This window comes from Podarcis melisellensis (assembly GCF_964234715.1).
Source record: "Podarcis melisellensis genome assembly, chromosome: 7".
NCBI classification, from domain to species: domain Eukaryota; kingdom Metazoa; phylum Chordata; class Lepidosauria; order Squamata; family Lacertidae; genus Podarcis; species Podarcis melisellensis.
The window spans coordinates 55,360,753-55,376,019 of NC_138539.1; the positions used below are offsets into that span (position 1 = coordinate 55,360,753).

Sequence of the window (15,267 nt, forward strand, 5' to 3'; positions counted from 1 at the left end):
TTTCTCTCTGCCAGCAAACAGTTAATGAATGGCACCCTCTGATTGGCCAGGGTTCCAGGAGAGGGGGTTGAAAAGGAGAGGATTTTGAGAGACAGTTTGTAGGTTGGGAGATAGGGAGTGAGAGGAGAGAGAAGTGGTTCTTGGTAGAAATATCCACTCTGAGGAATATATCAAAAGCTAGAGAAAGAAATATCTGAGCTTAGTGTGAAGGACAGTGGTGTCCTGTGAGAGTAATAGGCCAGGAATTAACTGGGAGGCTGAGGCTGAGCCAGGAGAAGCAGAAGTTGTGAGGTTTCAGTCTACTTAGGTCTCATTCCAGTCAGGAGGGAAGAGATCCTTCTGCAAAAGGAGAAGACTCCCAAACCAGTTGAGAGGGCTGTGGAGATCCCTTGGGTCTGTTACTTGGAGTACCTCAGGAGTTGGATTGTCTAAGAGGTGTGTAGCTGACAGGAAGTACCACCTTCTTTAAGAACTAAAGTATTAAGCGGCAACAGCTGTGCAACAACTGAGAAAGAACTGAAGTGAAATAGCATTATAATCTGAAATATCCTATGCTTTACCCACTTGTGTCATAAACTTCCTTTGTTTAATAAAACCTTTATTCTTTATTTGATCAAATCCTGCCCAAGACTCCAAATTATTAAGTTTTCCTTTTTTCCTTTTACTTTTTTTAAAAATATATATTTATTAGGTTTTTACAAAAAATAAAAGTACATAACTACCACAGAAGTAGAAAAAATGTAAAAAGAAATAAAGCATAATCAAAAGTAACACATAGAACAGATCAAAACACAAAAATATAAAATACAGTAAAGGAAAATTCCACCCAACCAAGTACAAAAACATAAAAACTCCAACTTTTTCGATCATACTTAATTAACTTCCTTTCTTGACTTCCTCACGCCTCCCTTTTTTGTGTTCCTCTTTACCCAATCAGATACAGCAAATCCTTACCCTCTTTCAGATCTCATTTTTAATTATTAAGTTCATTCTATTATGTCACCAATTTTTTCTCCTCGTACTTAATCACCTTTATAATATTATTTACTTTCGACATAATATCACTTTAATCTTTCCTCCTTTTCTATTACATACTTTTTAAGCTATGTCACTAATGCCTTATTATTTCCAAATCCAACATTATTTTAACATTCATAAACTTTGCAGTGTTTCTGCAGATAGTCTTTAAACTTCTTCCAGTCCTCTTCCACTGATTCTTCTCCCAGGTCTCGGATTCTGCCAGTCATTTCTGCCAACTCCATATAGTCCATCACTTGCATCTGCCATTCTTCCAAGGTGGGCAAATCTTGTGTCTTCCAATACTTTGCGATGAGAATTCTTGCTGCTGTTGTCGCGTACATAAAAAAAACTTTATTTAACACCAATTGTCCGACTATGCCCAAGAGAAAGGCCTCTGGTTTCTTAAGGAAGGTATATTTAAATACCTTTTTCAGTTCATTATATATCATTTCCCAGAAAGCCTTAATCTTTGGGCATGTCCACCATAGGTGAAAAAATGTACCCTCAGACTCTTGGCATTTCCAACATTTATTATCAGGCAGGTGATAAATTTTAGCAAGCTTGACTGGGGTCATGTACCACCTATAAATCATTTTCATAATATTCTCTCTTAGGACATTACATGCCGTGAATTTTATACCGGTGGTCCATAACTTTTCCCAGCCAGCAAACAAAATGTTATGACCTATGTCCTGTGCCCATTTAATCATGGCTGATTTGACTGTTTCATCCTGAGTGTTCCATTTCAACAGCAAGTTATACATTCTTGAAAGGATCTTAGTTTTAGGTTCTAACAGTTCTGTTTCCAATTTTGATTTTTCCACCTGGAAACCCAACTTTTTGTCCAAATTATAGGTCTCTCTTACTTGATAATAATGAAGCCAATCTCGCACTTTGTCCTTTAATTTCTCAAAACTCTGCAATTTCAGTTTATCTCCTTCTAATTCTAATATCTCCCAATATTTCGGCCATTTGGCCTCCATATCGAGTCTTTTCAGAGCCTTTGCTTCCCAAATTATTAAGTTTTCCCTCGCACAAGTCCCCCACAAGATAATCTGGGGTAGTTTGTAGGAATTGGTGGAATTGGTGTTCTGTGAGGTGGGTGCACTATATTTAATTGAGGGCAGGCCCAATGGCGCCAGGGGAAAAAGGGCTGTCGCACTGTCGCAATTACATTTGTTGAAAACAGGACAGGCATTCCTGAAAAGCATATTGTTATCTTTTTGGCTCAGGTGACAAATTACCTGACTTGGATCTTAGAGTACATTAAGGAACAGGTGGGAACTATTCCTTGGTTATAATTAAGAATAGTGGCATATATCTCTTCAGTGTTCGTTTGTTTTAAAACCACTGAGGTGATCTTTTTATTATTGGATTGCTGGAGATATGCCCACACAGAGGGAATAAATGTGGGTATAAAAATGATTTGGTACCATAATACAGACTTAACACCACTGTGTAAAGATATTATACTAAGGCTGTTTTATTATTATTATTTAAGGAAATAATAATTATTGCTCTTGCTTTATTCAGCGAGAACACAATGAAATTGCTACCACCTGCTGGCACACATATTTATGACAGCCCTGCTTTACCTCCGGAATACTACTCTGAAGAAAATATCATTGCTTAAATAGGTATTTAAATAATTATTTTGTGGGGATTTGAATGTATTTGCAGATTAATGTAGAAATGGAACACAAGCCATGAATCTGTACACAGAAATTTGCATTTCATAAAACATTCTTTCCTTTTTCCTGGGGAATGTATGAGGAATGTTGATGAATTGGGGCAAACTTTCATTCTATAATATGATACAGTTTCTCATTATGATGATAATAATATTTAGCAGTTATGTAGTGTTCCTCTTACAAATAGGTCCTTCCAGAGGTCCAGAGAAGCCAGAGGAATTTCCAGCTTTTAAAGTATCTAGTCATAATAAAAATAGAAAATGATAACACACAAAACCGAACTAAGACAGCAATCCTATGCACAAGAAGCTGGCATAGAGTGCACCAGTGTAAATTAAGTCGGCATCAAGTTGCACCAGATCCAAAGCCCATTCAGCAGCAAATTTGCTGCTGGCTGAACCAGCCTAAGCCTGGCAGAGGGAAAGCAAGCCATTAAAATGATGTTCTATGCTGGGTTGCCAGGTCATGTGACCAAGCTCAATGGACTTAGGCTCCAGCCCAAGGGAAGGCACTGTTGTGGGTTTCCTCTAATGTTCAGATGCAGGCCTTAAAGGCAGCTTTTATGCAATAGCTTCTCTTCCAGACTGCATGATTCTGTTCAGGAGGAGTCAGTTTCCCTGAGAAATATGCAAAGGCTTGAGGGCAGGCCTGTGGGTGTCACCCACAGAGACAAATGGCCCAAATAGTTACATTGGAGGCACCTGCCTCCATGATGAACTGAATCTGTGTTGATAGCATGGGACAGCACTCGTGCCTCTCATAAGTCTCATTTTAACTAACTGAAAGCATGTTGTACACTGGAATGGTTTGTGGACTTTCAAAAGGTCTGTCAAGGGAATCAAAAGACCAGAATATTTCTTGACATACTGAGGGTAATAACTGGCAAAGCCTGAAAACCATTGTGTGTCTTTCCACATTCTTGGTGCTTGCTAGTCTAATAGGACCTAGACCTTGGACAGCTCCATCTGGATATCTTAGGAAGCGACTGTGTGTCCCAACAGCTCTGCAGTGTTCAGGTCAAAAGCACTTTTTTTCTAGCTTGGCACACAAATGATGTCCTTGGAGCCATGCTGAGATGATTAGGAAAACATCAGAATATCATTCAAGTAAATAACAACAAATCAGTCTAGTATAACACATTCACAAAGTGTGGAGAGATGCTTGGAGCAATGAAGAGTCCAGAAGGGCATAACAGTTTAGTCACAAGGTGAAATGCTATATGTCCATTCTTTGTTTTGAAGTCCTTCTTCCAATCACTCCCCTCTTTGATGGATACTGCGCCCCCACAGAAAATTGGTAGAAATTGTGACCACCATTCAAAGATTGGGACAGTGGATATCAATTCCAGTTGGTAATAACATCTGAGGCTTGATAATAGCTATACAAGCATAATTCCCTACATTTTTATTTACAAATAGCATGTGTGTGACAGCTGGATGGCTGAATAAAACCAACTGAGAAGTTTCTCAGTTAAGTTCTAGAGTACAGGCTGAGACAAAGAATAGAGGTACCCTGCAGGTATCTTGGCCCCTGAGATTGGTTTGATGGTAGGGTCGTATTGGCCAGTGTATGGCAAAAGTGTCAGCTTCTGCAAGACTGGAAATCATGGTACTTTCCTGCGAGCAGAGAGCTTGCCAATGGTGTTGCTATTGCTGTTACAGTAGCTCCAGTAAATTACAATCAATGTCAACAGCAGTCATATGAGTCAAAAGCCAAGCTGTGGGCTCACCAGAAGATTTTACCTCAGGGGAAGACCGCCATGAGTGTCTAGACTTTGATTCTGGTTATCTAAGAGATTTTCTTCTGGAGGCTTCTGTCTGCCAGTGTCAGTCAACATGGTTCCCTGAATGCTGGCTCTGAGCCAGCTCTTTCGCTGGTATCTCTAAAGCTTCCAATTCTGTATCTGGATTGTTGTTGGATTAGTTGGTCATGACATAAATTCATCTGGCTATTGATGGAACTACTTTTGGGTATAGTTCAGAGATTTTTGGAACCAGTTCAGTGAGCTTTGTTCAGTTCCACTAGTTCATCCAAGGCAGTGGTTAGGAGTCACCGAAGTGGTTCCAGTAGAAATTTGGGATAGAAAGGAAAGAATATAAATATAGTGGAACCTCAGGTTACATACGCTTCATGTTACAGACGCTTCAGGTTACAGACTCCGCTAACCCAGAAATATTACCTTGGGTTGAGAACTTTGCTTCAGGATGAGAACAGAAATCACGCAGCAGCAGGAGGCCCCATTAGCTAAAGTGGTGCTTCAGGTTAAGAACAGTTTAAGGTTAAGAACGGACCTCCGGAATGAATTAAGTTCTTAATCCGAGGTACCACTGTATGTTCTAGGTATGTGAGCCTCTTAAATTTCATAGGACATGCTGAGTTACTCATGCCATTTAGCAATGTGCAGACATTCTTTCTAGTGTGCTAGCCTGCTAGCAACTTTAGCATCACTCAGAATTCCCCAGCTTTTGCGAAGCAGAAACCTTTCAATTGTGCCCCAAAATTCACTTTAGGTGAAATGTAGGGGGCACACTTAATCCAGTTAAACAGTTTAGCGACTATTGTTTTTACCTCAGTTAATAAACCACTAGCCCCATGTTCAGTAATCATCAATACTTCTTTTGAAGCAATGCTGCAAAGTTCTGAAATATTATATGTGAAGGGACTTCTAGACCATATATTGGTGGAGAGACCTGAGTGCATTTGTGCCCCCCTTGCTCATTTTAAATGTGGGTCGTCATGCTAAGCATTTCTATATGTATGCATCACATCTTTCAATTCTTTAATAAAGTTTGACAATTTGTGACAGGACAGAAAAGGAATTCATTATATTTAGTAATAGAAAACCCATTTCTCATTTTTCCAGAGCCCAAGAGCTGCAATGAAATTGCCTCAACCACTATATCACAATTCTCCACCTTTGTGCCTCTTAAGGTCACCCTCAAGGGTCTTCAATTTCCTTATGTTCATAGCTTGGCACCTGGTAATTTGCAGACCTAGGAAATAAGGAAGCTACATTTTCTTCTAAGAAGGTTTTTTTTAAAAAAAAACTTGGGAAGAAATAAATCTGTCAGGAGGGGAAAATATTAAAATTAAGAAGCATGGCTAATAATCAGAAGGTGCCATGACCAATTTTGTCCAACAATTGTCACGGGGAAAAGTTGGCACACTTAGACAGAAACTCTCTATTGTGCCCAAGAAAATTGTCAATGTGAAAGAAATGGAAGTTTTATTTCAATAATATGTGTGATTAAGGCCTTTCTTTCTTTTCTTTTCTTTTTTTGATAATACAGCCCAACGGCAAGCAAAATTTCCCTTCCTTAAGAAGTTATTTAGCATGCTGTCTGTTTCCAACTTCAGTGGACATTCAGCAGATACACTCAAGGTATATCAGGACTATTACAAGATATAATAAATGATCACAACCCACATACTACTGCAATGTTAGGCAAAATTCTGGGCTTCAGACTTTCAAATACTGTTAATGAGTATTGTACGTGCATTAGACACATGGAAGAGCCTGACGTCTGCCTGTGTGGCCCCAACCTCACTGCAATCCTGACTAACAGTGATAAAAGTGGTGCCCGTGTCGGAATGGCAGCTCCTCATTGCTGCCCTACTGTACCGAATTGGCAAGACAGCTAGAATGCAGGGTTCTTTGTGGGAAGTGCCATAGGATGTCTATCACAGAAAAATGGCAGTTTCTATCACAGAAAAATGGCAGTTGGGTAATTAATACATGCCCATAGAAAAGAAGCAGCAAATATTGTGTACGTTGGTACATGCTTTCTGTTGAGCAGGAGGCAACAGAAGCGAGATGGGGTATATATGAAGGAAACAAGATAGATAGCTATGGCAGGGATGGGAAAACTGACCTGCCAGATGTTGTTGAACTCCAACTCTTGTTGGCTCCAGTCAACATGGCCAATGGTTAGGGATGATGGGAGCTATAGTGCAACATCACCCGGTGTGCCAAAGGTTCAGGCTATGAACCTGGATTGATATGGTCTATCTCCAGAATTGGAGGCAGTACCCTGGAAACCACAAAAGGGGAGAGGGTTGTTGCACTAAAATCTTGCCTGTGGCACCTGGTTGGCACTGTGAGAAAAGATGCTGGACTAGATGAACCACTGGACTGCTCCAGGGGACTCTAATAATGATAATATTAATCAGTGCTTTCCCCCCCTAAAAAAATGTTTAGGGGTACTCTCATTTTCCTACTTATATTGAAATACTGCCCCTCAATGAGGTCAAACCTAGATTCACAAAATGTTTAGGGGTATGCGTACCCCTGCATTACCCCCCCAGCACTACTACTACTACTACCAACACTAATTTATTATTTATACCCCACCCATCTTGCTGTGTTTATCCAAGCCACTCTGGGGGGCTCCCAATAGAATTAAAAACATGATAAAACATCAAACATTAAAAACCTCCCTAAACAGGGTTGCCTTCAGATGTCTTCTAAAAGTCAGATAGTAATTTATTTCCTTGACATCTGATGGGAGAGCATTCCACAGGGCAGGCGCCACTACCAAGAAGGCCCTCTACCTAGTTCCCTGCAACCACACTTCACACAGTGAGGGAACCGTCAAAAGGCCCTTGGAGCTGGACCTCAGTGTAGTTATGTAGTTTTTATTTATTATATTTATTTGTTTACAGTATTACTATACCACTTTTCAAGCAGACCTCACAAAACGGTTTACATAAGATTATTGCAACAAAAGAATGGAGATGACAACTAGGTGTTATTGTTTTTTCAAAAAAGAAAAAAATGTTACTGCTATTTTTCTCCTCTCGGGGCAAGATGGTCCTTCAGATGTCCCTGTGGAGAGTGTTTGGAGGAGAAGAGTTCACTGTGGGAGCTGGCTGGGGACAGTTCTTGCACCTTCTTTCTTCTCCTCTCTCCTCAGGGTGAGATGGTTTTCCAGATACCCTTGTGGTGGCAGTTGGGATTATGTTCTTACCTGCTCCTGGGCTATGGGATGTGTGCAGAATGAATTTAGGGAAGCAAGAACTGGGGAACCAGATGGTAGTGTAGTTTTTATGAGCAAGGAGGCTCAGAGTCAGCGGGGGGTGGGGGGGATAGTGCTTCATGCAGAGCAGAAGTCAATGTATTTGTGACTTCTATATGGGGAGAGAAAGGTAAGGGATGAATGGCTTTGGCTACGAATGAAGAAGAAATTCTGCTTAGAGAAAGAGATTAAGATAATATAACATGGCTCCAGAAGAGATGTCCAGATTCAAGTGGTGAACAGAGGGACTGGATAGAATTCTGCAAATTATTTAGCAAGCTGTCTCTTCTACGGTACTCTCAATTCTTCCTCCTTCATTTGAATCAGAGTTTAGGAATGATCCCCACCCCATTTAATACTCTAGTGTGGCCTTCACTAACCTGGTGCCCTCCAGATACATTTGTCTACGTGTCCTATCAGCCCCAACCAGCCCAGCTCAGTTGGTGGGGATGATGGGAGTTGTAGTCCAGCAACATCTGAAGAGTGCAACATTTAGGACACCTGCTGTAGTGGCATGCACAGCCACAAATGGGTTAAGGGTGTAAATATACATCTGATCGCTAGATGTCCTCCTCCTCCAACATTTGTTCCTATTGTGCCTTTTTAACAAAAAGGGGGCTATACTTGGCAGCCTGCTGTAATCCTTGCTCTGTCTCACTGATCTCAAGAAGAGATCGTTTTATACAATAGTGGGGAATCTGCAATATCGGGGCATTTCATAAAGCAATACCTTAATGGCTTCTGTGTTCTGATCTGTACAGACAAGTTCATATAGATAAAAACAATCGATTCACTGCAAAGTCGTCTTTTCAAAGGATTTTTTTCTGGGGGGTGGGGGGTTGTGGGATTGATGAGGATGCATAATCATGTACATGAAGCATTGGGTAGCAGTTGTTAGAAGGGCATCTGGGATAGCCTGTGCTATTTGCCACCATTCTGGCTGGCAATTACTTCTTACCACAGGTGACCAATGGAGTAGCAATCTGCATCTCTTATTTAATAGGACCTCAGGTGGAATGGAACATACTCTGTGGGTAGACATAAATATTTTTTGCCTATAAACATGTCATCCATACAAATACACAAGCCTTAACCGTGCTATCAGATCTTTGCCTGCTCTCCCTATCCATACTATCAAGGTCAACACCTGAAACCCACAATATTGTTTTCCTCCCAGTGATGAGGATTATCTAGGTTGTTACCTTTCTCCATCATCCAGTTATAGTTTAACATGCACATATAGGAAACAAGTTAGAACAGTTTTCATGGGCGTTTCACCCCAAACACAAAGCTAGATAACGTCAATTATGCAACCAGGAAAGTTTTTAGTAATGTATTAGGAAATCAAAGCACTGAGATGGAGAAATCCATTGACTCTCTCTCTCTCTCTCTCTCTCTCTCTCTCTGTGTGTGTGTGTGTGCGCGCGCACGCACGTGCATGTATGTGTGTGCGCGCGCTGCATCTGTGGGCTCCTGTGGGCTATATGTGTGGTGTATCTGTGAATGTCTGTTTATGTAGCATGTGGCCCTCAGAGAACTGTCCAACCATCTATGTGTCCCTAATCACCCCAACCTAATCACTTCTATGGAGTTAATCAATTAACTGAAACTATTTCACTTTCAGCTGATTTCAGTGTGTCTCCTGCATGCAAATCATTTAGAATGTTTTTTTTTCCAGTTAGCAAGTTAACAATTTTAGTGCTCAAAATTATATATACCCATATATTCATTTTAGTTGATTCTCAGTAATTGATCATAGCTACTAGATTATTTAATAAATGTGATTATTGAATAACTTTCAGGTTGGTAACTAATTAACTGAAATTTATTGATTAATTAATTATTGTAAGCTGCCCAGAGAAGCTGGGGAAACCCAGCAAGATGGGCAGGGTATTATTAATAATAATAATAATAATAATGTTATTATTTGTATTAGTATTAGTATTATTAATGTATTTAACTTCCTGAGAATGATAATAATCTGAAATTAAATGGGCATTGAAATATAATAACTGCTGGGAAGAATTGGAAAACATTATGTGACAGAGAAGAACAATTTTCAGGAGGCTCACATCCAAAGACCCTTAATGGCAATGATAGATACTTTTGTTTGCACAAGGAATCCTTTCCACTTTCCACTGAACTTTCTACTCCCTATAGCCCCATGCTGGACCGCTAGGCATAGGCAAATGTGTCATTTCAGTTTTCCACTTTCTCAGTTTTCTACTCTTAAGCTTATTTTCCCACTTTTCCAAATCAGTTTGTGATTTCTGTGAAAGAGCGGCATCTGCAAGAGGTAGACAGTGGCAGCACAGCAGTATGGTTGCTGAGGAACTGCCCTGCCTGTTCCTCTGTGACTATCTGGGTCCACAGCTTGCACCACTTGCTTGCTGCCTGCCTGCACCTCCTGCAAACTACACTACACACCACACACCTGTCATCCTCCAAGGGAGTACAGGACAAGCCAGTAGCTTAGTAGAGAGTCCGCCTTTCTGCCTACTTTATACTCCCTAGATTTCTGGACCTAGTGGTGTCTATCTGATGGGCAAGTTTCATAGGTCACAACAGACAAGCATGATGGGCAGAGTGGATTAACATTACAGAATAATAGGCATGAAGGGATGCTGCCCAACCAATATGTAACTGGCAGCTGGTTGTGGGCAGAGGTGGATTTAGGGGAACACAACTGGTTTGCCCACACTGGGCACCAAGCCGAGAGGGTGCCACATGAACCACGAACAACTGAAAGTGAGAGGCAGGGGGCACTGATTTTGGCATCACACAGGGTGTTGCTGAAATTTTAAAGCCCAAAGTGTACCACTGTTGTGGAGGTGGAGAGAGGAGCATTCTTTGGTGCCTGGAAGCATCACCCTGCTGAACACATTGGGAAGAGGAAAGGAAGAGCAATTGGGGTACTGCATTGGGTCACTTCTTAAGTGAGTTGGTAAGGAAAGGTACAGAGCAGTTCATTTCCTGATCCAGGTTGGTGTCGCCCACTGTGGAGGCAGACTCCTCTCTGTCTCCCCCAGTTAGACTGGCTGCCTGGGTTGAGTTAGTCAATCCTGTTTCACTGAAGATCCTTGTGTGTTGATAGTAAATTGAGCTGGGACTCTTAACCGCATCTATGGTTTCGTGTCTTCCTTCATGGGTGTGGGGAGGAATGGAATGAGAATATAGACCCATCGCTGCAATGAAAGCAGAAACTGGATAGCCCCCTTTCAGTGCTGCAGTCACAGTCCAGATCACAGCCCCCACAGATGCCTTTTTCTGAAGCAAGGCATGTGGTCGGCTCCAAACATGTCACTTCCTTATGATATTAACACAACCTATCACATGGCTCTCACACTGCCAGAGGCATGACAAGCTGCTTGCAACTGTTCTTGGCTAAGACATGAGAAGTAGAATTTGCACTAGCTAGAGTTTTTAGGTCTTCCTCTGGCACACTTGATAATACTATAATATTTTATTTGAAATTGGGAACTTTGCTGTTTTCTGACTCTTGGCAAATCGCTCAGTTCTGACTTGAGCAGAGAGGAGTCAAGTCATCACTACTGTTATATAGAAACAGAACCTCATAATCCTATACAGTGGTACCTCGGGTTACATCCGCTTCAGGTTACATCCGCTTCAGGTTACAGACTCCGCTAACCCAGAAATAGTACCTAGGGTTATGAACTTTGCTTCAGAATGAGAACAGAAATCGTGCTCCGGTGGCACGGCAGCAGCAGGAGGCCCCATTAGCTAAAGTGGTGCTTCAGGTTAAGAACAGTTTCAGGTTAAGAACGGACCTCCGGAACGAATTAAGTACTTAACCCGAGGTACCACTGTATTATAGCTAGCAAATGCTAATCATAGAAGCATAGAATGGTAGAACTGGAAGGGCCCCTGAGCATCATTTAGTTCAACCCCCCGCAATGCAGGAATATGCAGTTGTCCCATATGGGGATCAAACCTGCAACCTTGGCATTATCAGCACAATGCTGTAACCAGCTGAGCTATTCAGCTCCTGAAAGGCTAACCTGGCAGAAGTCAGCATTTGTGTTTAACACTGGGAGCAACCAGAACATGTGGTTTGGAGGAACCTCCTTTCCTTTGCATTCCTTTCCCTATTCTTGCTCTCCCTTGGCCTACCTGCATCCCTAAAAGCTCTCTGCCATTACATCACAGGGGCTGCCACCTGTGTGGGTTTGTGATGCTCAATCAATGGTCGGATCAGGGAATAATCCATTTAAGCTGGTGCAAGAGATGAACCCCTTTACAATATTGTAGGCAGAGGAATATGATCTGAAATCTGTTGCATGGCTATTTGAATCAGTGTGTGTGTGTGTGTGTGTGTGTGTGTGTGCATAGAAGATTAATGGTGGAGCAACCACAAGACCCAAAGCTCTGCCATCTAGGTATGATGGGGTCAGGAGGTGGGGGGGGCTGATTTTCCTATTTCCCTGCTCCCTTGCTTTTCTTTCCTCCCTTCCCATTGACCACAACAGCAGACTATAACTGCACCAAGTTCAACAGTGTCATTCCTGAGCCTGTTTGGGGATATGTTGGTCCATTTCACCTACTAACAGTCCTCTTGACATGACCCCTGTCTTAGTCTCCACCACCATTGGGATATTTGTGCCCACAGGAGGTCTCTGGAGACACAAGCACTGTCCCATTGGTGGGTCTCCCTCTCTCAGCTGGTGGAATGGGGGATGGCCATGGCTCAGTGGTAGAGGATCTGCATTACCTGTATAAGGGACCTAGGTTCAATCTCTGGTATCTCCAGGGAGGGTTGGGAGAGATGCCTTTCTAAAATTGGAGAGCTGCTGGCAGCAGTGTCAACAGTCCTGAATTAGAGGGACCAGTGGTCTGATTCACTTTAAGGCAGCTTCCTAATGCTGTTTCTGAAATAGCAGTCTTAATCCACAAAAGGAAGATGACAGCAGTCCCTTCATTTGCTTCTCTCCCATCTAGAATTCATCAATATATTCCACTCTTTCCTATATGAAACCACATAGAATTATTTCCTTAGAAACAGCATGGGTAAAATTTTTATTTTTGAAGGAAAAGTTTTCTTCCTTTCCTTCTTAAAAAAAAATCTGCCTAGGCAATAATGGGGTTGGTGTGAGTGGGATAAGATCTACTAGGAAAACGCTTTTTAACCTTTATTCTTAGCATAAATCACAAGGCTCATTTTTCACAGTCTCCTTTCTATAGAATTCAATTAAAGGTCAGATTTCTAATGGGGATCCTAATTATTAATGTATTACCACTTTTAAATTATTAATGAGTTGACATATTTGCATAATGGGTAAAGAAAATGCCCAAGAACAACTTTCGTATCATATGAGGAACCTTCAAAATGTTTAATCAACGTCTTTTTAAAAATGTTCTGAGGCAATCTGGCTCTTAATCATTCAGTCAATTCTTGGAAAAATCCACGTAAAACATTTTACCCTTAAAATCTGCACCGTTATTAATCACTGGGGAAATATTAATCTTTGCAATGGAACGGCATATGATTTTGCTTCTTGGTTTTTGATTGGGCACAGCTTTATGAATGGATAAAATACACTTCAAAGTTTGGACTTGGAGATTTATGGAAGGCATTTTTAATTCCTGTCATTTCCTGGATTTGTAAAAAAAAAGAAAAAAAGTATCTTTGGAAAAATACATATTATAAACTTCCTTCCTGTTTAATTATGATGGTCACTTGCTATGGTTTCATTGATGGAAGCTTGTAATGCAAAACAAATCTGACTGGAGCACACTTTTGACCAAATTCTAGCATTTGTAAGGCCAGTTCCTACAAATAGCGTTACAGACCATCAGTGTCCTCAAAGACTAGCCTCCGTTTCAACAGAGGCTTGCTGTTCTGCATGGGTGGCTGATACTCAAGAAATATAAGCTCAAAGCTTTCCTGAGCATGCAGAGTTAATCATGTGTTTCTTTGACATCATATTAGGGTTTTGATATGGCTTACTGGGGAGCAGGATTTAATCTGCTGAACTCTGACATACATCTGTTATGATGTTACCAAAAGCTAAGTTATGTCAATTTTATGCTTTAAGTGCTGGGGGACTATGGGTTGTGCCTGGCTAAGTCTACTCAGAGAACAACCATCAAAATAATTGGACTTAAGTGGGCCTTGCCCATTCATTTCAATAGGTCTGCTCCAAATATGACAGTCATGATGCAACCTTGTGGCTAGAGTTGACTACAAGCGCATTGCAATCTTAGGCATGTCTAGGAAGAACTCTTGTCCTAGGGAAGTCAGTGGGACTTACTCCCAGGGAAGTGTGTATGGCAGCCTCAATGTAGTTAATATAGAATAAGAAAAGTGGGGAGACTTTGTATAATCTTTTCTTTTGGGCTACCTAACTCCAAAAGAGATAAATAATCACACAACCTTCCATAGACATTTGAAGGCAGCCCTGTATCAGGAAGTTTTTCATGTGTGATGTTATGTTGTGTTTTTGTATATTTGGTTGGAAGCAGCCTAGAGTGGCTGGTGCAACGGAGGCAGATGGGCAGGGTACAAATTATTATTATTATTATTATTATTATTATTATTATTAACATTTGATAGACAGGCAAACAGTGGGGTTGATAATGGTTAAAGCGGGAAATATGCACCTTAGTAATTTACTTATGAAGCTTACTTTTTAAAAGTGACTGGTCAATAGAGAGAAATGTGTGGATTTGGGGAACAGAATTCTGCATTAGTAACTTTATGCCTGTTTTGCATAACCAAGCAACTGTGGCTCCAGTGTGTCATTTTATCAGCTTATTCTTACTTATTTCACACCAACAAACACAAAATGTGTGGCTCCCCCTCCCCCCTGCATGCCACAGCCCATATCTTTTATCAGTCCATTCCAACCATTAGCTAGTGAGTAACACTCTGGCTGGAAGCCACTGGGAAGATCCTGTTTTGCGGTTATTGCTACCACAAACCACAGCATGACTAAATGCCAAGGTCTAGTTATAGGTCAAGGTCAAGCCAGGAGGACCTATTGTTTGACAAAGAAGGTAAACGGCAGGGAGCTTGTACTATAAGGAGGATTGAATCTATGGTAAATAAAATCAGGGAAAATGTACAGCAATGCCATAAAAACCCCTGCAGCTTTCTATTTTATCTGCTAAAGTTCAATAGGCAACTTCCATGAAATTTCTATTTTGTTTTCAGCATGCTTTCAACACAGACAGTCAGCCACGTACTCAGGTACCCTTAACACTTACACACATATCATCATAAGGAATTATGATCCACCTGCCTGCTCTGCTATCCCCTACAGACACAGTATGTGTCTCTCCCACAATGGCTCTGTTTGGGTATGTGATTGGACCTGCCAGCATGGTTACAGTCTTCACACACAACTTCTACAGCTGTGTGTGACAGCCAGACCTTGTAAGATCACCATGCAGTATCCTCAGATAACTACTGAAATACTAGGACTCCATCAGGGCTCATCAGGCACTTTGTCCCCCAACCCCTTACATGTTCCTTCCAGATTGCTTCCATTTTTGTTTTCAACAATACCCTGGAGCAACTAACA

At 41.2% G+C, this 15,267-nt stretch overlaps 1 long non-coding RNA gene across 1 annotated transcript in view; it reads left to right on the forward strand.

The window, feature by feature from the left end:
- The first annotated feature begins 296 nt into the window (after positions 1–296).
- The window catches only part of LOC309374527, a 32,592-nt gene continuing 17,621 nt past the window's right edge, over positions 297–15,267 (forward strand). The window contains exons 1-2 of the long non-coding RNA XR_014170615.1: positions 297–435; positions 2,554–2,657. This is a non-coding gene — a long non-coding RNA (uncharacterized lncRNA). The remainder of the gene's footprint in view (positions 436–2,553; positions 2,658–15,267) is intronic.